The 27,003-nt window shown below is 37.0% G+C and overlaps 1 protein-coding gene across 3 annotated transcripts in view; it reads right to left on the reverse strand.

The window, feature by feature from the left end:
- NCAM2 (neural cell adhesion molecule 2) overlaps positions 1-27,003 on the reverse strand; it is a 286,486-nt gene that overhangs the window by 176,807 nt on the left and 82,676 nt on the right. The gene's annotated exons all lie outside the window — the stretch shown is intronic.

The following is a 27,003-nucleotide window of genomic DNA, read 5'->3' on the forward strand; positions in this document are numbered from 1 at the left end:
GGAGGCCTGGTCACTGTCCAAAGCGCAGAGCCAATTTCAGCCGGCTTAGGTGTCCAAAAGATGGGAATCAAGTCACAGTCCCTACCTCGTAACAATAGCCACGTCCTTACATCTTGTTCTAGCATATACGGCAAGTACAATAAGCATGAATGAGTAGCAAAATTGTTAAGCATGCAGCTTGATCTACACCCTTGTACATTGCAGGTACGATAAGCATGAGCAAGTAGTAACACTTAAGCAAGCAGCTTGACCTACCCCCACTGTACATCAGTTAACCCTTTGGATTACATGCAGAAATGAAATTAAGAAATGGCAAAAGTTTACTCATATTTTCCATCTCCTGCATCTTTCCAATATCCCAATATGTACATCACATCACTTCAAAGGAAAGAAGGTTTGACTTGGAGTTTTTTGTCACCTTCAGACTTACTAGAGTGACAGTCATATACCGATGGCACTTATGATGGTCAGTGACAGGTATCAGCAACTGCTTTCTTTCACATAGGCAAGTTATTGGTCAAGAATGTGACAAGTCACTTTTGCCTGCTTCAGTAGGTTTCCTGAGTGCTCCACAAACCTCTGACTGAAATGGAACACTTCAAAAATCCAACAATGCAAAAGAAAGATCTTAAGAATACTTGATATTTCAAGCCTGAAGAAACAGATTTGCCAGTAAGCAGCAACAGGCAAGAGGGGTTATAAGACAGGGAAAAAAAATATATATTTTGACGCATTCTCTAAAAATCTCAGACTAAAATGTACCTAAATATATATATAAACAAACAAACAAAAAAAACAACAAAACAAAACCAACACTTCAGTTGATTTTTTTTTTTTTTTCCCCAAGAGGAAATTATAGGTGGAGTCAGTAACTTGACCAGACTGCATCTTTTATTTTAAACAATTTTATTGGCATCAGTATTTCATCCCTTAATAGCTTAAGGCAGAAATTGGGTAAATCTTAGCAAGACTGCCTTCATCATATTCACCACAATTAAAAACTAATGGCCACAGGCTAACATACACAGTGTTATTGTTGAAAGGGCAATCATGTTGTTAACAGGTAGTGTCTCCTGATAAAATTCTTCATTCCACAGAAGGGCCATTAGAAGTGTCACTATTGGCTGCTATTTAGTTTCAAATACAATCCAACATTTTGCATCTTTTCGGAAAGAAGACATCAATAAACTAAAATCAAATTCTTATGTTGAAATACTACAGAGTTATTTAAATTGCTATATTCCGAGTAACTTTAATATATGTGGTTAGAAAATGGCACTTTATATTGCACTACTGTCAAATATACATATAGAGTTAAGGGCTGTAGAAATTCAGATGTCCAGGATCTCAGACAGAGAAACTCCTTATTACAGTCAGATCAGAAAAGAGCCTGACAGTAGGAGTTACTGGAACAAAATTCAAGGCACATAATTTAGATTATCTGTTGTTTCTAAATATAACACTAAGAGCAACTTGATTCGTCACTAACAGCAAGAATTTAATGCCTTGTCCTTATAATGACTAAATTCATCTGTACAAATCTCTTTCATTGTAAGGCACGCATGTACTTCAGAATAATAAATCAGTTGATTTTCTCAAAGTACTTCCCTTCACTGCTGATATGAAGAGTCGAGAAAAATATGTCCAAAACCAACTGAATTCATCCCACCATGTGTGCTTAGAGTAGTTTAAATACCCTGTACCCTGCATTAAAAACTACAAAAAGTATTTTAGACAGAAATTATCTATCGCTAGAAAGAGCAGTTGAGAGCTTTCATAGCATATCTTCCTTGGATTTAGACTTGTGAAGATAGTTGATAAATTATCTGTCCTAACAGTCTGAACACTTTCACCTTTCTTATCTAGTATTTATTAGCTTTTGGGGGTTTTGGGTTGGTTGGTTGTTTTGAGGGGTTTTCTTGACTGTACATGGTAGGCTCTAATAAACTGCTAATGAAAGGCATTGTTTCAAGCTGTGGAAAAACAGGACCTTGAACACTGAGTCACAGATTTGGGAAGTATGCTAACGCTTCTGTCATCAGAACTTCACAAAAAAAAACTGTTCTGCCAGAAAGAAATTCAAAAATAAGGAAAAGAAAGGAGAAAGTAAGGATGTATTGTTAAATAAGCATTTGGCATCATTTTACCCTGCAGTAAAGTGGAGAAAAATCAGAAGGTAATGTAATCTGACTGATCAGAAAGTAAGTTATTTGAAGATGATGCATTATTTAGTGTTGCAGGAATTCTGATGCACTGTTTAGTGTTATCAGTTCATCTCATTTATTGGAAACCTTTTTTCTATCAAAATAAGTATGTTGATTGTCACAGTTTATCTGTCAAAGAAAGAAAAATCTTTCTTTTGAGGCTGCAGCAGTGAAAAACCAACAGTCATTAAAAAACTGATCTGCATTTCTTTTAAAAAGACAGCACTCAGTTTCTAGAGAATGTGTATTTGTGAATCTCTACTGGTGCTGCTAGGAAAAAGCGACGGGTCGTAGTAGTAGGGGACTCAACACTGAAAGGGACAAAAGCACTCGTCTGCCGGCCAGACCCTGTCTCAAGGGAGGTGTGTTGCCTACCAGGGGCACAGATCAGGGATGTGGCAGAGAGGCTGCCTGCTCTAGTAAGTCCCACGGACTATTACCCACTCCTGGTGATACAGTGGGTGCTAGGGATATAGATAGTAGTGGCCTGGGGAAAATAAAGAAGGACTACAGAGCCCTGGGGGAGGTGGTTAGGGGCTCTGGAGCTCAGGTGGTCTTTTCGTCAATTCTCCAGGATACAGGGGAGGACCTAAAAAAAGCTAGGAGGATTAGCCAGGTTAATAACTGGTTAAAAGGGTGGTGTCATAGTCAGGGGTTTGGGTGTCTTGCACAGGGGACCCAAGCTTGTAGGCCAGGTCTAGTGGGGGCTAGTGGAGCTGGTCTGATAAAGAAGGGAAGGAGCAGTTTTGGTAGGAGGCTTGCCAGACTGGTCAAGGAGGCTTTAAACTAGATGGGTTGGGGGAGGGGGGCATCATTCCATTCCAACACTTCCAGTCAGTTGCCAGAACCTATAATAAATGCTTGGAGCAATGTAGAGATATCCCAGCTGCTCCAGCCAATGAGCCGGGTTCAGTTGGAGCTCGGCTCAGATGCCTCTATACAAACTCCTGTAGCATGGGGAACAAACAAGAGGAATTAGAGATGTGTGCACGTCTACAGGGGTGTGATATAATAGGCATCACAGAAACATGGTGGGATGGCTCCTACGACTGGAGTGTTGGAATGGAAGGTTACAGGCTCTTTAGGAAAGACAGGCCTGGCAGGTGGGGAGGGGGAGTTGCCCTTTATGTTAGGGATAGGCTGGAGAGTATGGAACTCTGTCTGGGGACAGGTGAACAGTCCACAGAGAGTTTGTGGGTCAGGGTTAAAGGGAATATAGATATGGGAGACATTACTGTGGAAATCTCTTACAGACCGCCTGATCAAGGAGAGCCTGCGGATGAAGCACTCCATAGACAGATAGGAAAAGCCTCACGCTCGCAGGCCTTGTACTCATGAGTGACTTCAACCACCCTGACATCTGTTGGAAGGACGGTACGGTCTGGCACAAGCAATCCAGGAGGTTCCTCAATTGTGTAGAAGACAACTTCCTTCTGGAAGTGATAGGGGAGCCGACAAGGAGAGGTGCCATGCTTGACCTCTTGCTCACCAACAGGGAAGGGCTCGTTGGAAATGGGACGCTCCAGGGCAGCCTTGGATGCAGTGATCATGAGATCCTTGAATTTGAGATGCTCAGGACAATGAGAAGAGCGTGCAGCAAGCTCACTGCCCTGGACTTCAAAAGAGCAGACTTTGGCCTCTTCAGGAACCTGCTTAGGAAGGTTCCATGGGATACAGCCCTAGAGGGCAGAGGGGCCCAAGACTGTTGGTTGATATTCAAGGATCACCTGCTGCAAGCTCAGGAGTGTTGCATCCCAACCAGAAGGCAGTGCAGCAGGAGGGCCAGGAGACCTCCTTGGATGGATAAGGAGCTGCTGAGGCTTATAATATGAGGAAGCAAGGACAGGTGGCATGGGAAGAGTACAGGGATGTTGTCCGAGAAGCTAGGGACCAGGTTAGGAAAGCTAAGGCTCAGTTAGAATTAAACTTAGCTAGAGGTATTAAAGATAACAGGAAGGGATTCTACAGGTACATAGCAAATAAAAAACAAACTAGGGAGAATGTAGGCCCCCTCAGGAAGCTCTCGGGAGAACTGGCTACACAGGATTTGGAGAAGGCTGAGGTTCTGAATGACTTCTTTGCCTCGGTCTTCACTGGCAAAGGCTCTGACTGCACCACCCAAGTCTTGGAAGGCAGACGCAGGGACTGTGAGAATGAAGACCTTGTGCCCACTGTAGGAGAGGAACTGGTTTGAGACCATCTTAAAAATCTGAAAGTGCACAAGTGCACGGGTCCTGATGAGATCCATCCGCGGGTCCTGAAGGAGCTGGCAAATGAAGTTGCGAACCCGCAGGCCATCATATTTGAAAAATCGTGGCAGTCAGGTGAAGTTCCCAATGACTGGAAAAAGGGAAATAAAACCCCCATTTTCAAGAGGGGGAAAATGGATGACGTGGGGAATTACAGACCAGTCAGTCTCACCTCTGTGCCTGGCAAAATCTTGGAGCAGATTCTCCTGGAAGGCATGCTAAGGCACATGAAAATCAACAAGGTGCTTGGTGACAGCCAGCATGGCTTCACTAAGGGGAAATCCTGCCTGACCAATTTGGTGGCCTTCTGTGATGGGGCTACAGAACTGATGGACAGGGGTAGAGCAGTTGATGTCATCTACCTGGACTTGTGCAAAGCGTTCAACACTGTCCCGCACAACATCCTTGTCTCTAAATTGGAGCCACATCAATTTGATGGATGGAACATTCGGTGGATAAAGAACTGGCTGGATGGCTGCACACAAAGAGTTGTGGTCAATGGCTCAATGTCCAGCTGGAGACCAGTAACGAGTGGTGTCCCTCAGGGATCAGTGTTGGGACCAGTCTTGTTTAACATGTTTGTCGGTGACATGGACAGTGGGATTGAGTGTGCCCTCAGCAAGTTTGCCGATGACACCAAGCTGTGTGGTTCAGTTGATACGCTGGAGGGAAGGAATGCCATCCAGAGGGACCTTGACACACCTGTGTGGTGGGCTGATGCCAACCTCATGAGGTTTAACCATGCCAAGTGCAAGGTCCTGCACCTGGGTCAGAGCAATCCCAGGCACAGCTACAGGTTGGGCAGAGAAAAGATTCAGAGTAGCCCTGCAGAGAAGGACTTGGGGGTGCTGGTTGATGAGAAAATGAACATGAGCAGGTAGTGTGCACTTGCAGCCCAGAAAGCCAACTGTGTCCTGGGCTGCATCAAAAGGAGTGTGACCAGCAGGTTGAAGGAGGTGATCCTGCCCCTCTACTCTGCTCTTGTGAGACCTCACCTGGAGTATTGTGTGCAGTTCTGGTGTCCTCAACATAAAAAGGACATGGAACTGTTGGAACAAGTCCAGAGAAGGGCCACAAGGATGATCAGGGGACTGGAGCACCTCCTGTATGAAGACAGGCTGAGGAAGTTGGGCTGTTCAGCCTGGAGAAGAGAAGGCAGCATGGAGACCTCATAGCAGCCTTCCAGTATCTGAAGGCGGCCTATAGGGATGCTGGGGAGGGACTCTTCATTAGGGACTGTAGTGACAGGACAAGGGGTAACGGGTTAAAACTTAAACGGGGAAGTTTAGATTGGATATAAGGAGGAAATTCTTTCCTTTTAGGGTGGTGGGGCACTGGAATGGGTTGCCCAGGGAGGTTGTGAATGCTCCATCCCTGGCAGTGTTCAAGGCCAGGTTGGACGAGGCCTTGGGTGATATGATTTAGTGTAAGGTGTCCCTGTCCACAGCAGGGGTGTTGGAACTAGATGATCTTAAGGTCCTTTCCAACCCTAACAATTTTATGATTCTATATGGTGAATGCATTGGTACCAAAACCGAAAAGCAGCCCACATCTATAGTCCTCTTAATTAAAAATAGGAACAGTAGAAAAGCTGCTCTGGAAATAAATTTGGCTGGTAAAATAGATGAAATTATTAACTCAATTTAAAAAAAAAAGGGGTCATGGGAGATTCTATTTATTAATTCTAAGATACTAGCTAAGGACAAATCAACACATTATGTTTTTATTGCATATTAACTTCTTCAGTGCAAAAAAGAACTTCTGCTGTAGCATTTAGAATTTACCCACTAGAGTTTTTTTGGGGTGTTGTTTTTTTTTTTTAGTTTTTTTCTTTTTGGCTCTGCAGTGAGAGGTGGGGGAAAAAGCATCATAGTAAATATAATAGATTATAATGATTTGAACAATAGCAAGGACAATATAAAACCTAAAACCAAGTAGCTATTTTGTACGACAATAAATATGAAGGTAACATTTTTCAATCCAAACAAGAGCTTCTAAGGAATAGAAATGATGGGATCATCCTGGTCTGTCTGCTGTGCAAGGAAAACACAAACCTGTACTGAACTTATGATTAGAAAGAAATAATGCAATGCTCAGAAAGAAATAATGCAATGCTCAGAAAGAAATAATGCAATGCTCAGAAAGCAGCCTTAAAAATTCATACTGAATTCAAAAATTATTAATTCTTCACATACAACCAAATATTTGTATTAGAGAAAAATCGTTTTAACTTACCTGTTTGCAGTAACAGTCAGGACATTATCAGCCATATTGCAATTCAATGAAAGACAAAAGTTAATTTAAATAAAAAAAGAGAAAAAAATTATTATTCATATTATTCAATCATCTGTGCTTTTGGTGCATATGAATAGCCACATTTTTTCTTCTTAAGGTGCTCTCTCCTACTTTAATGCCTCTTGATCTTGAAAATCATGTCTTGTTTTAATTTGCAACTGAGGTATCAAAAATGTGACAAATAGTGACATATCCATCAAGATGATTCATATACTTACACTTTACACAGGGCTAAGAACTTTTCTGTAGCAACTATTCCATTAAATAAACTCTACCTTAAGTTACCACACCATTAAGACACTTCCTAATTCTTACAGCATTTTTAACAATATTCACATTTTTTAAATGAAATACATAACAATTAAATATTTTTAGAACTAGTTTAATTAGTTTATTTCCAATGCTTAAATGTTCAATTACTGGGTCTTTAGTTCTTAGTCTATAGAGAATTACATGGTATAGTCCAGAAGTGAGACTTCAAAACCATTCCAAAACGGTTTCTTAGAATTTGTCAGTTTGTTAAAAATATTTGCAATGATGGCTCAAATTAAATTAATTTCTAAAACAATGATGATCCCTGAGGTCCCTACCAACCTGGTATTCTACGATTCTATGATCATCCAACTCTTTAATAACTTCAAAGGTAGGCTAACAAAACCATAAGCACTAATAATTCAGATGCATTTCAAATTAAAACTTCTTGGTACCCTGGCATTCATAAATCTATTTCATCTTGTAAAAAATTTCAAGATGTCTATTCTTATGTTCAAATTGTAATGATCTAATCTCTAAAACATCACAGAATTACCTTTCCCAAAGCAATTTTATAGTTATTAGTAGTTTAATACAGTGCTAGTTCACCCAAACACAAGCTATTAATCTATGTCTCTACTCTTTTCTATAGGTTATACATGATGAAAGATGTCAAGGGTTATTGCTTCAAGAACATAGCTCTTCATAAAGTCCTTAATCATAGAGGTGCACTAGCTGCATGGAGTAGAACTTGACACAGAAGTCTATTAGATTTTTGTCTACTACTGCTCCATCCTCATATTAATAGGAAAAAAAAAAAAGAAAAAAAGGGCAGAAAAGTCAAGAAGAGTCAAGCCCAAAAAAAAATTATTCAAAAGTGCACTTGTATATAAAGGTTTTCTACATTATTGAGCAATTAAACAGATACACATTCATTTACACACCCCTCAAGCAAAGCTTCTAAAAGCAATTTTGTGCTGCAGGCATGAAAAGACAGACACCCCCCATACCCAGAAACCACTCCCTTTTGCCACAGGAACTGTAACCCTGGCATCTGTAGGCTAAATGATGCATTTCTCCCAAATGTTTCTGAAGGATGTTTGCTAAAGGCTGCTAATAAAAATGATTAATTTTATTTTGCTACTGCATGAACAATCCTGACCTTCTTACCAAAGCCTTCCATCAGACCCTTTGTCCAAATTTGTTAATACACCTGCTAATCCTGATTTGCCTTTTCAAGATTTACCTGATTTTCTGACGAGATTTCATACGAACAATCTCAGTTCACTAGATATTCTGCTTTTCTCAGATTGTGCAGCCTATGAACTTACATTCACTATTAAGATTTAAAATGGATCAAATGTAAGCAATTTTAGGTGTAACAATGTCTAAGAAAATCTCAGTAACTTAACAGGAACTTACTAGATATTTATATTACTGAAATATTCATCTTGGTATATATTTGGATATCCACGAGATCAAGTACAGCACAAGGAATTCAGTTAAGGAAAGCAATATATTATGTTTCATTTGCTCCTCCCCCTTTCCCCCCTTCTTGGTGAACATGCAAATGACAGTTATAGGTGATTGCATCTCTATTTATATACCTTTGATTTCTACTTAAACTACTTTTTGTCCACTTACAGCTTTCCTATCTGGAGCAGAAAGAAAAGTTAAAAGATTATTTATATAGACATTATGCTTAATTTCATAACCATCCTTACTGCTTGTAACATGCAACCTGGACATTCGTATATGTAATATATCTTTTGATTCTCCTCTGGATTAGGAAGATTTTTCCATTTTGCTTGCTCTTGCTAACGAATCCACTCTATTAGGGTTGTTTTAGATATAAATAGAAACACTTCTACTTTATGCATAATTTTACTTAAACTTCATATGTATTTCATATTCTTTCTTCATTTCTTTCACTAAATATCCTCTCTCTGTAATATCTTGAATTTGAAAGAACATCGTATAGAAAAGCATTACGGGTGACTATTGCTGTGCAAATACCTATGCATAAGTAACATTTAGTTTTGATCACTCCTCTGACCAGGAAACTATAAAAATGCTTGGGAGATCTAGACATTCCTTTAATATCGATTTTTAAATGCTCAGAAGATTTGTATTTTCTGGATTTATCTGGGTTTGATCCCTCCCTACCCCCTGATTTGTCTTCATTAAAACACTTGCCTCTATATATAGTTTCCCAGATCTTTTTATACCCCAAAGTGCAAGTGACAGCTAATTCAGGTGCACAATTGATTTCAATTAGAAAAATGTCAGCAATTAATCTAACATGACAATAGTAATGCCAACCATAAAGTACACTGTAGCTGTTCAAACAGATGACGTATTTAAAACCTAAGACTAACCTTCCAAAAAAGGCCACAGTATGTTAACAGTGGTAACTCAGTGTCAAAAGCTTTTCAAAAGAACACCCAAAACCGTAACAATTTAGACCCTGCAAACCTTTCAATTGAATGAGCAGTCACTTTAAAACAGAACATACACAATTCTCAGAAGTGTCTCTATTTGCTTAATCTGAAGTCTTCTAACATTAATCACTCCTCCTTAGCCTGCAAAATCATAACCAAGGGGGGAGAATTAAGTGTTTCTTAAGTTAAATGATGCTCATCACCTTATCCATTATGCCTTTAAAGAAGCAGTCCCCTGGTAGAGGGCTAATAACATAACATTACAAAAAACAGAGCATTCAAAGACACATTTGACATTAAATGTACTGATTCACATTTTTCCATGCATATTTAAGTAGATGAATAGGTTGCCAAGCTGAAGGTGGTTTACTGCATACAAAGCAGATACCATTCCCCAAATGGATCATTACTCCAAGAAACTTGAAAAGCATGGTATTAACTAACCAATAAATTATCTCCAACACTAAACAATGTCAACATTTTCGCTTATCTACCAATACTTTAAAAATCAATAAAGTATATATCACTGACCCCAAAATGTTTCCTGAAGTTTTCAGTTCTCCCTAACAGACAGAACCTCTTTAGTACCTACAGTCATGACACTGCAGCAGTAAACATGAACCTTTTAACTATCCTCAAAGTGACACTGACAACTGGTATAGTTGATGGAAACACAGCATCTTAAAAAACATATGAACTCTTATTTTCATCTCAATAAACCATTTAAAATGGGATAATATGCATTTGATTGGACACCACAAAAAAAGCTGTCTAGCCTTATGATGCAGCATTGCTTGAGCAATTCTAATAAAGCCATTAATGAAACATGAATAAAAACCAGACTGTTCATATATTAGTCTTTGATGGTGGTTGTTGCCTCAATAGAGCATCTTCCTCTACCAAAAGCAGCTGTAGAATATGCTTTTTCATTCTAGAGAGTGAGCATTTTCATGCGTTTCTCTGACAATATTTTCTCTCTTACTCACTGAGAGTGAGGTTGAGTTTAGGGCTGCTGCTGGAGAACTGTGGTTTAGGTAGACAACCTGAATATAGCCTACTTAGTAATTTTATAGCTCCCTCTTACTTAACTAAGCTAGTAAAAAATCCAATTAGACTTCTCATTCCCACAAAACTGTCATAAACCTAAGTTTTACTATACCAACAGTGTTGAAGTAAGTAATTCTTTCTGAAACATACCTAATGTTGTATTACTCACTGCCCATTGACTTCTACTCCCATTACTCTATCTTCATAAAATTTTACAAAAAGAGAATCACAGGTTTAAAACATCAAGCCATTAATATTTTCAAACTATATTTTATTATTATTTGCACCCCCTTTATAGTAAGTGACCCTCTCAGAGCTTTTTACATAGAGAATCTGTACAGGCATCTGTACAGGGAATGCATGTGAAGAATACTATAGAGTAAGATTAAAACAAAGGTACAGTAAGAATCTCCCATTTTACTCTTTAAACTGAGGCACAAGGATGAAAAGCATCTATCTTGTCAAAGAGCTCAGAACAACTTATTGACAGAGCAAGGAACAGAGCTTATGTATCTTTAACAACCAATGACCAAAGCAGTTGAAGTAATTTACCATGAGTTCTCCTTTCACCTCTGTTTCCTCCTATTCAAACAGGCTTTGGCTTTGGTTTTGATTCAGAGCCAATTTAAAACTACTTCTTAGATAATCAGGCAGAACTGATTTCCTACAAGAATTCTCTGTCTCTTGCAGCAGCCATAGATTTTAGTAAGAATGTGAATGTGTCTGTCTCATCCCAGCTTCCCATTATGTGATGTCTTCTGTCTTTTCTGTATGGCACCACTCCTCTTCAGACTGTTTTAAGCTCACTGGTGTTCTCTTTCTTGTGTGTAACACAGCTGCAAGAACTTGCAGTCACCTAATATATCCCCAGGTACTGGAGATAGGGAATGGAAGGATATGCAGAAAGCCTCTAACATTCTTCCTTCAGTGAAGTGTCTTTAAAAGGTAACATAAATAGGGTAATTTTCATTCCTAAGTGCTTCTCTAATTGACTAAGTAGCTTCCAGAACTAACCACTGCATCACGCACAGGAAAATCAGTCTTCATTTCCCTGGTCCAGGTCTAATAAAGACTCTAACCCACAACTGCCAACCCTACTAACATGAAAATACACTGTTCTAATTTGCAGGGATTTGCAGTCTTCTAAACTAGAATTTGAAAAACAATGTATGTATGGCTACTCCAAAGACTTCAGAATAAATAAATAAAAATAATAATAATAATAAAAACCCACAAAACCACACACTAAAAGCAAAATAAAACAGAAAAACCCCACCCTCCAGGTTGTTCACATGTGGTACTAAAAGCTACTTTTTTCTTTTTTTTTTTCTGTCAATCTGGATCAGAAAAGAAGTGACTGCAACAAAAGTTTTTGCAACACTTCTAGCATAGCAAAGCTTTTTCAGACCTTATCCTGTGATTCTACTCATACTTCAGGAATTAAAGCAAAAAGCCATTCAGCCTAAAGGTTGTTCTCTGGACTCACATATATAAAGTTTAGAAATATATAAAATGCAAGATGGTATTTCCTTTAGATTTTGTGGCTTGCCAGATGTATTAGCCAAATCTGTATAACTCCTATCTCTTTTCCCCAAACTCCAACAAGCCCTTAACAGGTTACAAAATCCTTATGAACTGCAGAAAGTATTCTAGCTTTATTCCTTGTATTCTGGATTAGCAGCACCTCTAAATATACATACCAATTTGTGTTGACTTGTCAAAGGAAGTAACAGGTCTTTTCAGTAAGAATTTTATATCAACATAAATCAGTATTTCCTGACACATTATTTCACATACTCAATATTTACTCAGGTCTTTGATAATCAGGTAGGGCTAAGGAATGCTTAACAGACTAATACAGAACAGCTAGAATTCATGGAATTCTACGTGTACATGAATGATGAGCCAACTGAGAGTTTATGGATGAGGATTAAGAAGAAAACAGGCAAAGATTATATCCTAATTAGTGTCTGCGCTACAGACCACCTATCCAGAAAGAACAAGCAAATAAGGCCCTCTACAGGCAGATAGGAGTAGTCTCACATTTACAAGCCCTGGTTCTTGTGGGGGACTTCATGCCATTATCTGCTAGAGAGACAACACAGCAGAGTATAAGACATCCAGGGGGATACTGCGAAGTATCAAAGACTACTTCTTGACCCAAGCAGCAGGCCAATGAGAAAAAGTGCTATGCTGGGCCTCAACGTTGGAAAAACAACAGTGTATAGGGTTAGTCCTGGCCTACGTAGACAGAGAGTATGTTGTTTGGAAATGTGGAGCTCTGTTACAGCCACATTTCAGAATATGTCTCATTTCTAAAGTGGTGAACAAGCTTCTTCATTAGAAGTCACATAGACAAAGGACAAAAATGTTTCATTTTCATTATAGATCCCTGCCACAGTACAGACATGTAGCATATAAAATATTTATGACAATTTATTAAGTAAGGTAGAACTTCAGTGAGGTAGAACCCTGGACATCCTCCTTCAGAAGGGCTCCACTTTGTGATAACTACAAAAAAATAAAAGTTCCCCAAATGGCTACTACAGCTTTAGGTTTCTCTTTATAGCTTTAATTCTGGCTACAATACTAATGGAGTATTTTAAAGAACCCTTCCAAGTCAGCATATAAGTGTGCCTATAATCCAACATAAGGTTTCACAGCTCTTTATAAATTGAATTTAAATGGTATTAAATGCATTCCAGGTAATCAGCTCCTGGCCGCTCATCCTGGTTAAGCTGACAATCCTATTTTCTGAATTCTGATAAAGCAGTGCCACCTCTAATACTCTTCATTTGCACAAAACCAAAGCTACCTTGGTGCTAGCAATCTCTATTTCCCGATAGGGACTGCTGATACATTCTCCAACAGCATTCCCAAAAAAGCATAAAACTAAGGAAATTAATTTGCTTATCCTAAAGCTGTACAAAGAAACCTGTCCCTTTTCTCTCCCTGAGAAAAGTCGCTATCTTCAGTAGGACTCTTCTTATAGAAGAGACTTAAGAGGCAAGCTTGGCTAATCTTGACATAACATAACAAACTTGCAGTGTGTGTCTCTGTGTGTATAAGAGTTTAATTTACAGGGTAATTTTGCAAGAAGCAAAGTATATTAAAAAAAATTGCCTTTCTTTTCTAAAAGATCTGTTGGGTTTTACTTACGTTTTGCCAAGCTCAGATCTTTTACATGCACATAAAGGTTAAAGTACATAGAAGAAGAGATAATCGGGTACAACTGGGCCAGTCTGAAAACGTATGGTAACTGGACAGTTTATTCAGACACTGCTATTCAATGCTACGCACATTTTCTATATGTTGCTACTCTAAGCAGCAATCTAGTCCTTCCAGGCAACTCCCCGCAGTTAATATTCGGGCATGATGTGCTGTGGTATGGAACAGCCCTTTGGCTAGTTTGGGTCAGGTGTCCTGTCTCTGTTCCCTCCCAGCTTCTTGTGCCCCTCCTCACTGGCAGAGCATGAGACTGAAAAGGGTCTCATCAAGGTGAGTGCTTGATCAGGGTAAATGCTGCTAAGCAACAACTAAACCATTGGTGTGTTGTCAGCATTGTTCTCAGACTAAAGCCAAAGTACAGCTCTGCACCAGCTACTAGGAAGAAAAAAAAAGAAACACAAACAAAACAAAAAAACAAAAAAAAAAAAGAACCCACACATACCAAAAAAAAAAAAAAAAAAAAAAAGAAACACCCAAAAAAGTTACAGCTGAAACCAGGACAATCTCCAAATAAAAGAACAGCAAGTTTCAAAATGTGCCAGTTAAAGCTTCAGTTCTCTGGTACAGTTACTTGGCTCTGAAAGAAGGTCACATTTACTGAGAAGAAACTGATTTATGGACATAAAGGGATTTCCCTTGGCTTACAAATTCTCAACACCAGCTGCTCACAAACCATCCAGAAATAACAAACTGAATCTTTATTTTGAATCTTTATTTTCTTTGATCACATTTATTACAAAGACAAGAAGATAACTGTATGGATGCCTGTTCACTGTTGAAAATTTTATGGCTGTCAGTTTCCATCACATTGAAGAATCTTAATTCTTAAAGTTCAGATTTTGTGATGGTTTGATTTCCATGAGATAAAGAAACATTCAGATGAGATGTAGAGAGGACAACATGATGTGTAATTTAAAATTAAGCACTTTTGCTTATTTACTTCAGTTCACCAATGGTGTTAAGTTTCAATCTGGGGACAAACCAATAATACATCCTAAAGAAATTTTCTTCTAAGGACTGCAAAAGTAAGTTTTTCAAATTCTTTTCTGTCTCATTCATTCCTGCACAACCTACAGATATCACTGAACACTAAAAGTACCCTGGCTACCTCTGGAAAGGTAATCAGGGATGCTAAATAGATCTGAGCTCAGTAATTTCTTGGGCATAAGAAAATCCCAGTACAATCAATAACCAAACCTACAATCAGCCATTGGACCATTATGTACTTGACTTCAGCTGTGCACAGCAACTTAAGAAATACAAAGATCATTAGGATAGCCTAACTGGAAACAAAAGTTTAAAAACTGGCAATATAGATGGTTATGGGTCAGTAGTCTCATCTGCCTGTTCTCACATAGTTGCACCTACCAGCGACTGAAAACAGAATGATTACTTAGGTGAATGACAAGGCTTGAAAAACATCTTAATCACAGAAATAACTCCACAGATGCATACAGGCATTAACTTAAAAGCAAGCAAGAAAAACACAGTCAGTGAATCAGCTACATTTCAAACTATATTAATTTGGTAACACCTGTGAATATAACATAATGTGGTGATTAAAAAAAAAAAAGTCCTTTTTTTTCAATGATTATGGCTAATATTATTCAATGCTAAAAATGGAAGAGAGGGAAAGGGCATGTGGTAATTGCTTACATTACCATAACAGCTAAGGACAGACTAACCAACCAATTCCTTCCTTATTTTCTCTTTCATCCCCTAAGCCCACCACTGTGATGACTTTTAGAAACAAACCCCATTGCTTTAAACTTGTCACTAAATAAATAAGTCACCAATCCTTTGATTATTAAAGTATCTTCAGTGTCTTAGTTTAGATTTTGTTCTGCTTCTCCCTTTTTTCCTTTTTTCCAGTCAGTAATGAACATTCTTTCAGAAGTGAAGGGGATTTATTCTCCTCCTCCTCTATCAGAAATCCCACATGCAGTTATGCATTAACTACAACAGAAGATTAGGGCACTAAATTATCTCTTAAGTCGTTCATAGACCACTGATGATCCCCTGCATGAAGATGAATTTAGTACTCTTGCTAATAATCCATCATAGGCATAAACAGATTAAGTATCAGTCCTGGATTTATTTTTATTCATATCAAGAAAGAGTAGAACAGAAACTAAGAAGATCTAGCCCCAGTGTATGTGAGAGATTACTCCCAAAATGTCTCTTAAAGAATGCCTTTGCATCTCTATACTTCACTTGGTTTAATAAAATATTTGCAACAAAAATTAGCCAACAGCACTCCTGATTCTAGTAGTCACTAACAGAAAAATGGTGCCAGCTAGTTACTGTGTTCAGATAATGAATTTTTAGGAAGATGAAGAGAATCTTCCCTTTTCCACCTAAAAATTTGACAATTCCTCTGTATTTCATTCTCATTCCTTTTTCCTAACTTCTTCCATTTTTCATTGAATATAACATCCTTGTCAGTCTGCCCATCTTCCTAGCCAAAGCCTCCTTTCACACACTTGTCTAATCCATGTATGATTTTTTAAAAGCTTTCTTGTCACTTAAGTGTGTGTGTGGGTTTAGTGCCATAAAAATAAATTAGAACTTAGGAGAAGCACAGCATTTTAAAACTTCTGTATATGATAGCATTGCTGCTATTTTTAATCAGAAAGTAAGAGCTGTTTCTGTCTTATAACACTTGATTTAAAAGAATATTACTTTTAGACATTATATGACCAACATACTAAAACCAAATATTATTAGGAAAAAGTATTTTTCCCTAACTTGGGAGTTCATTATGTAGATATTATTTCTAACAACAGACGAAGCTGGCTGCTGACCATACTAAACAGTTTCTCACACACTGTCCAGTTTTACTACTTATATAGTAGAGACATAAGGAGGTACTCAATTTTAGCATGCAAAATTAATTAAGTAATCAAAAGTTGCTACACTGCATTTCTCTAGCAATGCCACCTCCTAAAGAACACTAGATTATTTTGTTCTTAATACCATGTTTCTTAAAACAAGTATCAGTATCTTTCTGAAGTATCATTCTTTTCTTCTCTGACAGCCTCAAACTGAAAAGAATAGACAGCATTGCATAAAAAATGGACATTAGGACTCTGCTTCGTGACTGAAGAAGTACAGACACGAGCTACATTTTATAATGTGACGTTTGAGAAAAAAGGGATTTGTGATATTTGTTTTTCCCCAAATGGAATCTACTATAGTTATATGGATTAGTGAGGCAATGCAAGCCAGCCTGTCACAGAGGGAGCTTTAAGAGGAAGCTTGAAGCCAGTGTAGGGAGACACTGTTGCTAAGGAGCACTCCCCGCTGTGGATCTCTGTACAGTGGTGGTGAGCCTCAGTCACAGCCCAGCCTGCACCCCAAGTCTGTGATTTTGCTGGAAACTCAGCCATCCCTTTTCTTTTCCACATCCTCTAAACACAATGATTCTAGATACTATTTCCTGAAGCCTCAGATTTTTCAAAATACCACAGGGAAATGCAGATGCATGATACTCAGCCCTTCTTGTCAGAATCAGAAAAAACAACCTTGTAAAAAACTAGAAAAAACTAGAGATTGGGCAAATAGCAATGGAGCAATCCTGTTTCATTAGTGGGGTAAAAGAGTCAAAGATAATATATAAAAGAAAGTCAATATAAAAATTGAAGGCAAGGCAGAACACAATATTAAAAGCTGGAAATACATCCAGTTGCATAGACATTGTACTTATGATTTAGGCACCATCTCTGTAAAACTTAACCTGCATTTTTTATTTTGTTTAAGTGCAAGTCAAAAATTTTGCATCATAAAAATAACTCTGTTCTGGTTATTACTTTAATGGATTGTATGCAACATGAGAAAATTGGCTTTTCACATGTTTATTCTTTGGACTTGTTCAGTAGACAAAAAAATGTCACTGAGAAAGAATGCCAAATTATTATACTTCTGATTTGCCTCAGACTTCTGCATGCTATTTTATATACTTTTTAAAATTATAATAACAACCAGCATGGAATTAAGAAATGTGTCCATCAAGCCAGTTCCTACCCGTCTAATTTTGCTTAGATAACAGCCTTGTTCATTTTTCTTAGTAAAATGTGACAAACCATGCCATCAAAAGAGACCCAGATTAAACTACATTGAGAAAGTTCTACACCGCTAATTAGATTTCATAAAATTGGCTTAGCACAGAACTACCAGGAAGAGATGAACCAGAAAATCTTCCAACATAAGCACAGAATGAGAATATTTTCTTTATGTGGAAGATGATCAACAAAGCAAGCTACTACTGAAGAAACAGGTTATAAGCAACATAAATGCTTCCTGGCACAAAGTGTCAGCAAAGACTAGGAGACAGAGAAGTCAATAGTACCTCTTCCAGCCATTTCTAGTTTTCAGGAGGATCTCTTTCACTTTTTTGTTAGGCTCAGACTATGACATACATTGCATTTATCCTTGGAAATTAACCACAGATGCAATATTTCTTACTGTGTGTCCCTTCTCTGACAGTTTGAGAATTATTTGCTGATGGGATTAGATACTTGGAAAAAATATTAAAGCCCTATCACCTTGAACTCCCACGTTCTTCAGCAGCCTGTGGTACCAGCACTGTTAGAGCTCTTTCTGAACAGGTTAGACATGTATGCATTCATATATGTGTGTTAGGCAGGAAGGGTGTGATCTTGTGAAGAAGGAATATTGTTTGGGGTCCTTTCTAGTTTTGAGTTTGGTTTGGTTTTGTAATGTCTTCAGGATTTTTCAGTGTTATTTCAATGAAATAGCAGTACACAAGACCCACTGACTACCAAGTAGTCATGAGACGGCTAAAACAGGTCTTTGGATACAAACTTGAACCCACTGAAATACTCAACCAAATATTTTAAATCATGTTTAAGCTATAAGGTAACATGGTTCTTTGTGTATTAACTTCTCTACCCACCACAGTGCTACCAGGGTATGATTAGCCAGTGTCTGAGTTAGATTTAGGTGTGTCTGTGTTTTGCTGTGTCCCCTTTTTCACCGTCTTCTATGTTTCTTCACCGTATTTTCTCAGGCTCAGTTATTCTACTAACAATTGCATGAAATAAGACTGGACTGCAAATTATTATTTTTGCTATAAGAATCTCAAAGTCTTTTAAAATTGGGAAAATGCCATACCTTGAATAAGCTTCATTCAAAAGAACCACACTGCTCCAAGGATCATAAATACGTCTCAATCAGCATACTGAACCAATTATTTTAAAAATACAATTTGGCCTTAGGTATAATCAGTTGATTAGCTATCATAAAGAAAACAAAAAGCACCTTCATAGCGTTTTAATAAAATCTGAGAAATGAACTAAATTATGAACTCAAAAGTTTCACAAGCACTTTAAGAGAATTATAGCAACTGAGTGATACAGCAGAGAAATAGGAGGAACAAAAGGCAGCAGGTGCAAGTTATTAGTTATAATAATTATCTTGAACTGCCATTTTCAATAAACATTGAAATCACTTCTCTATTCTTCATCCTGATGAGCTTCATCTTCTTTCTAAAACCTCCTGCATAAACATCCAACACCATACATAGTAATTCAAGAATTGAAAAAAGAACAATCATACTTAATGTATGTCACGAGGTATGTAATATTTTCAAAAATACCCACTAACATATCCTATCCTGCCGACAGCACTTATTTTAGAAATACAGATTTAGTTTTAATCGAATCACAAAACAGTTTGGTTTGGAAAGGACCTTAAATGTTCTAGTTCCAAACCTCCTGACACACCTTTCACTAGATCAGGTTGCTCAAAGCCCCGACCAGCCTGGCCTTGAACACTGCCAGGGATGGGGCATCCAGTTTCTCTTTATTAAGGGCTTTACTAATGTTATTAATGGTCATTAAGTCACTTTGTGTTGGAAGACCAGGGAATATTCGAAACAAAGCAGGACTTGTCCAGATGCACAACTACAAAGCAGAAGCTACTTTCAAATCTAGGGACATAACACCTAGTAGAAGTGATGCATTAACTGAATGGCCTTGCAAACTTCCCCAAAGATAATACAATGTGGGTCTGGTAAGATGAATTAAACTAGGGAACCTACACACACAACCAAACCGTAAGCTTGCCTGTGAAAGAATGACATACAACAACTTTCACACTGTTCTTCTTTGATAAAATGATTCATGCAATTTCCTCTTGCTTAAATGTGATTTTATTTTTTTTTTTTGCAACAGAGAAAATCCTCCGTAAGTATGATAGACAGTGGCCTTTAAAAAACTGCACCCCTTAGAATGCTAAGAGGAAAGCAAAACAACTCAGAGCTGCAAGTACAGCCATTTTCAGAATAAAGGTACTTCAGAATGTTAGAATAAAATCCTATTTATATAGCACTGAGGTTCATACTTCACACACAAACATTTCAAAAGAAGTTATCTATCACTGAGAGAACTCAGGACAACTGATAGCAAACTGTAAAATGAAGTCTGAAAAATAATTTATTAGAATGCATTAGCATGTACAAGTGGATCTATTATGCTGATTTTTTTCCAAAACTTCTGTTACAGATATGTTCTAGAGTAGATTCAATATAATGGCTCTTCTAAAACATGTACTTACAGCTGTATCACTCAAAATTTTTTATGCACATGCAACACCAAAATTTTAACTGACAAGGGCCTTAAAGTAAAACCTTATCCAATCTGTATCCTGTTCGAAGAGCCTCATGAAAATTTGCCTTAAGTAAAAAACAAGTTGTGTATTCTCACACTAAATTTTACTAAGCACATGCATGTGTCTTATGTTGCTACAGCTTTGTAAAACTCTTTTCATGTTCAGAACTCTTCCAAATTTATTTCAGAATGAAATAAGAAATGAGTGAACAGGAACATGAACAATGTTAGGGATGATTTTGAATGCTCTGCACTGGCACAATTACCTGAGGGAGGCACTTCTACTTTTTCTGTTTTTTTTCACTTTAAAAGGAATTAATTTATAGAGTTTAGCATCAGGAACAAACACTACACCTGAGCTCCTGAGAGAATTTTAGTAGAAGAGCACTTTTATTTAAAATTACAGAAATAGCCAAAGATGGTTAAAAAATCACCTAATAAGAACATGGTGATATGTCCTGGACCATGACTTATGTTTTGCTTATGATGCTCCTGGAGCAGCCTAACTTTTCAACAATGCTTACAGGATTTCTCTTGGAACTGAAAGACACATCAAACTTCCAACAATCTATGCAAAACAGCTGTTCTTAAATGTAACCTTGGGTGCCTGGTACAACCACCAGGTAAAATAATTAAGGGGTACAAGCCAAGGGTATGCTGTTTCAGTAGGACCTTCTGTATTATGCCCAAAATTTGTGGGGACACCATCTGTTCCAAAAACAATGGGATTTTGTTTGTTTGCTTGTTTGCTGTTTCCTCCACCCTAACTCCCAGCTGAATGTTTTCTTGACCTATGACTGCAATATGACTCTGGCTTTGAAACTTATGCACCAGATACAATAGGAAATGACCTTATCCAAGAGTTTTGCATTATCTAGCTCATAGTAGGGAGCACTACTACAAATTAAATGACAAACACACAAAGTTATTTAAAATGTAAAGCAAATTTCATTGTTCAAATCCACACAAATAAGTCCCCTAGCTTGTTCCTCAAAAATTAATGCTAAAGCATTTATTTATAACTACATGTCCTTCTTAAAAGACTAACAATTACCAGACTTTAATGACATCTCTTTGGAGCCTATGGACATATAAAACATATAAATCTAAAATAATCGTTTGGCTGGAAGCCTAGTTAAACCACAATTCTGTAAGCAAAAATTAATCTTTCAGATGAAAACATACACTTTTTCTTCACAGTACAGTTAAATTCATTGTACAAGTCAAGCTGTACTTTGAAGTCAGCAATTTGGAAAAGCATTTGACAAAATTTTGTTTCTTCAAAAGTAAACCAAAAAGCAATAAAACGATTACCATTCGAACTAGCTGACATCTCTTACAGTGTTGGAAGAAAATGACTTTTGACAAAAGCTTGTAATAACATGCATGGGAGAAGGAAAAATATAGCACACTATGGAACTAATGTTAATATAAAATTTACAAAAATAACCTTTTTGAAAAGGTTCATATACACCCTTAGTGAAACTGACAGAGATATCCTGTTCTATGAGTTGGGAGGGGAAGTGTGGGAGAAATGTACTGTTCATGAAATATGTGAACTTCCACCATTTCCAAAGAAAAAAACGTGATATAGGCATCAATCAGATGGACATATTTTTAGCAGCACAATAAAAAAAAAATAAAATGGGGCCGCAGTATTTGGTCACTGCCACTCAAGAAAACTACTGAAAACAGTACCCTGTTTTCTTTTCCTTTTCAAAGAAAAGTATTCATTTTATTTTCATGTACCAGTGGTTTCTGACCCTCCAAGTTAATTCTTTCACCACACTAACAAACAGATCTGCAAGTCAAAAATCAAACTCATCTCTGGGGGGTGGGGCAGAGAGAGAAACTAAGGGAAGCTCCTTAACTACTTTTATTCAAATTTAAATCCGGAATAGGCATTTTAAGGCTGCCATTCTCTAGTGAGAACTCTGCGATCTAAATTTCTGGGGGGCTTTCATAGCAGCATCACTACCCCATCAAAACATTCTTATTTTTAAGTAAACTTTTGACACACTCTCTAGCACAACTGTAGTTTTGATAAATTAGGTTAAGATACACATATCACACTCAGTTTCAGGAACTACACATTTTCTAATAAAACACTTAAAGTATGCAGCTTATACTATAGTTGCAGAAAAATCTGGATATTTTCATGGCAGGAGGCAATCCTAGATAAGAGTTTACAGAAGAGGAAGCAGGTTCAGGAAAAACAGTGTCTTTTTTTTGAGGTATAACATTAAAATATATTTACGGAACTGTAGTGATAGGACAAGGAGTAATGAGTTCAAACTTAAACAGGGGATGTTCAGGTTAGATATAATGAAGAAGTTCTTTACCATGAGGGTGGTGAAGCACTGGGACAGGTTGCCCAAAGAAATGGTAAATGCTGTATTCCTGTCAGTGTTCAAGGCCAGGCTTGACAGAGCTTTGGGTGACATGGTCCAATGTGAGGTGTCCCTGCCCTTGGCAGGTGGGTTGGAACCAGATGATCTTAAGGTCCTTTCCAACCCTAACTATTCTATGATTCTATGATTTACATGAACTAATTGAGCACAAGTTGATATTGAACTTGTTTTACCTCACTCTAACCTCTTAGCCATTTTAGTAAGAATCTACAATGGTGTTTCACATAAGAAATCCACATTTTCCAGGTGAACCAACGCTGCTAATTTTCCAAGAGTTTTGTGTTCCAATAAATACATTGAAACACAGCTGCAACCTTAAACTTAGTGTGCTCATTCCAAACAGTGTGAAGTCTTCATGGGAAGTCTATGCTAGATGAAAGCTTTCAGCTACGAAGAGGCTTCTTCTAATCAGTCTAGTCTCAACCTATATGATATCTTCCTAAACTCATGGAAACTGCCTTTTTTTTTAAAAAAAAAAAAAAGCTATCTTTACTATTGAACAGTCACATGAAGTCTATGTTTGTGGGGTTTTTTGTGGGTTTTTTTTTTTTAGAAAGTTGATTTCAGATGGGCAGATTGAAACAATATACTCAATTCTACTGAATAATCAAAGAAGAGAGATCTCAAACTATTATATACATTTGCAAAAATCTGAATGAGATAAGAAAAAATACTGAGAAACACACCAACTATGTACTGCCTTTTCTGAGATTTAGCTATTCTAATAAACATGAAAACCTCAGGTTAAAAAGCTTATGTTGAGTTCTTATCAGTAGGCCAAATGACTTCAGCTAGTCAATCGATGCCCTAAGACACAGTAGAAGACTGAAGCATTAAAGTAAATTCTACCAACTTAATGTACTTTCTTTCATTGATAGACCAAAATAATTTAATTTTTCATCAAACCCGAAATGAACAGAAAATTCTGTGTGAGGCTCAGAATTAAGGCAGAAGAACTTTTTCTTAACATTATCATACTGAAAGAAGCTGAATGAGTTAGAGTAACAGCTGTCTAAATCAAACTGCAAATATTAATAATTTTAAACACGGAATAATTTATAAAGGAGTTTATCTGGAAATTTTGTAAAATGTTAAGGCTTTATGGTTTTACCCTTGAATTCAAGACTTTACTGCAGTATAATCCCATAGATATGCATCTGGTTTGCTTTTTTCCTGCCTTCGGTGTCTCAGACACTAATAATTAAAGCTAAATAACGCAACATGTAAGACATTTAATAAGGCAAACACTGTCTCATCAATATGTCAAAATGAAAGTAATTTTTTTAAAAGCCATTTTGCATATCTTTCTGCATTGAACTATTCATCATCTATTTCTACTACTGATATTACTATTCACACAATATTTTCTATATGCAAATGCTTTTGCATGTAGTTTTAGAGGCGAGAATGTCAATCTTTCAAGTATTTCAGCCCTTCTTGCGTTAATGGACTTATATCAAAACACTGCCATGTAGACAGCATCATTTTCCATTTTAGGGGGAAAAATATGAGTGACTTAAGCTATACTCCCCATAGCAATGGAGGAAAACTGTCCAGGTGCATGAAAAGGTCACAGAAGGAGAGACTCAAGCATCCTTGGTTGGAAAAAAAAAGCCAAACAACCCTCCCCCCCTAAAAAAAAACCTTCACAAAAAACTGAAGCCAATAAATATTTTAAAGTTCTGTTAGCAAATAGAAGGAATAGTTTAGAAAATATTTAAACACCCTCCACTTCAGGTTATGGATATATGCTGACAACCTGTACATCCGGTTTGCTGTCTCTCCATTAATTCTGGCTGCTGTGGTTTAGTCATGTGAAAACTGCAGCTCTTCTGTGGCTCATTTCCAATGCTTCACACAACAGCTAGATTTGAACTCGTATGAGGCTGCACCTGTACAGTTTATGTAGTTCATGGCATCTGTTTAAAGCTGGTATAATGTTTGAACTACAGAAGAACAGCTTATCTCTATTATGTGGTTTTATGTGCAATTCCAAAAACTCTTGCTTAAATATTTGTATAATTACAGTGATAATTTCCTACTAGACATGACTTTTTAACCATTCATGCAATTGGGAGACACACATAATACGCTATTTGCACTTTTCCATGTTGACACCCCCTCACCCCTATTATAGGAAAACATCACTTCATTTACACACTTACTAATTGTTTACATTATTTAAAAAATATTCTATCAACTCTCATATGATTTGGGACTGAGACCCAAAGCAACTACTTACTGCAATCCTACTATTAATATAAGTGCCAGATAAACGTCAAAAAAAACTGAGGTACATATTTCTGGTTCTAATTATAAGTAGCCTCTTTCAGGATAGGTAGAAAAAAGTCTGCCTTAATCAAGAGTATTAAACTCAAAACTCAGTCCTAACTAGATCTCACTGATCTTACTAGATTTTTCTGCAACGACTACTGAACAGAACTTCCACACACTCAAGAGAAGGGAGATGCTATGGATAACAGGAGTCACAAGAATACATTATTGGGAAAAAAAAAAGCAAATAAGGACTTCCTTAGCTGAAAAATGTGCAAACATACTGAAAAATGTGTAAAACAGTTACTGAAAAATAGTTCTATCTAAAACCACAGTTATCCAGTATTTCAGAACACATGGGAAAACTAAACCGCTATAAATTATATGAGAACATTTTCACAGATTTTTTAAAATTTAATAATATGCTTTCCATAAACAACAGTACTTGTCTGCTGATGTGCATGTATCACATACACATTTTACATCTAGATCTATAACCAAACAGGAAATTTTCACAGCTATCTTATGGGCTAAAAGGATATGCAGATGGAATAAGGAAGGAGGGGAAAGCTAGAAGTACCCCAATCAACATAAACATTCTACTCTATTGAAAAGAAATGGTCAAATTCTGACCATTTTAAAGAAAGTTAAGAATCCATTCTGGGGTCCAAATTTTTACCTAACCACCCAGGCACTATGAAATTGTCACTGTGAACAAAGAATGGAAACCATGAGTTTAAGTCACTATTTAATTCCTTTCACAGTTCATTCATTGGTCAACAACCAGGTAATGGTCAGGATAAATACCAATAATATTTCTCTTGTCATTCCTAATTCTAAACCCAGTCAGGCAAACTGCTCTACAAGGTTTTTCTCTAGCAGTCTGCTACAATCAACCCTTTCTAATAGAAGGATTTTCAGTTAGAGCTGTTGAGAGATATAAAAGGCATGGGTTGTAGATCAGAGACAATTAGAAAGAGCAGGAAGATGAAGGAAAAAAAAACAAAACAAAACGAACCCCAAACCAAAAAAAAAAACCAAACCCAAGAAATTCATACATACCAGTTCCAAAACTAATAAGAGTATTTAAAGTAAACCAACAGCCCAGCATAATGAAAAAGATCCTGTCTCAATCTGGTGTAAGTGCTGTATAAAGACTTTTAGGAAACAAGAAATCTTAATATACAGAGACAGTAATGGCATTGCCTACTTTTATACTTATTCAAATCTCTTCCTTCTTTTCCTATTTCAAGTAATGGAAATAGTCACAAGATATTTTTCCTCTTGCTTTTATCCATAAAACAATGATCTTAAAAATTATATAATGATCTCACTACAATCACAAGCTGAATCCAAATGCACTTGTTTTAGTATGTTGTTTAGACCATTTACTAGTCCTAAGCAACAATGGAAAGAGCAAGAAATAAACAAAGTGGAGAAAATACATCACAGATAACTAAAGGTAATGTAATTTTTAAGATCAGATTTTGTGCAGAAATACTAAAAAATTACAAAAACACAAAGAATTTTTGTCTATTACCTACCCTATTGTGATGGTGAAAACCCTTTTTTAAAAGATTTCAAATTGATAGTTCCCAGAAGATAATTAATATGGGAAATGCAAACAGGGAAGATAAACTAACAGAAGTACTAGAGCAATTTTAAAGATGCAAAGTTCTCTTTGTGCATATATTCTCCATTCATAACAGCACCTGCATTTAATGACTCGTGCATTTTTATTCCTGAAGTTTCTTTCCATAGACCTTTGACTTTTATTAGAGGCGTTCAGCAGTGAAATATATATAGCCAAGTCTGGAATAGAAGCAAGGTCTGCATATGTGAATCTAGAAAGCACATAAGTAAGTTTCCTTTTACATAATGAATATGGTTGTTCAGTCATATTTGCAACTGATTAACGAGAACCTCCCCAAAATAAAAATATAACAAATACTTTTTAGGATTAACAGAAGAGG

Source organism: Pezoporus flaviventris, unplaced genomic scaffold (assembly GCF_033815535.1).
Source record: "Pezoporus flaviventris isolate CSIRO_AGI_PZ_B2104156 unplaced genomic scaffold, CSIRO_AGI_Pfla_v1 ptg000015l, whole genome shotgun sequence".
Lineage (NCBI taxonomy): Eukaryota > Metazoa > Chordata > Aves > Psittaciformes > Psittacidae > Pezoporus > Pezoporus flaviventris.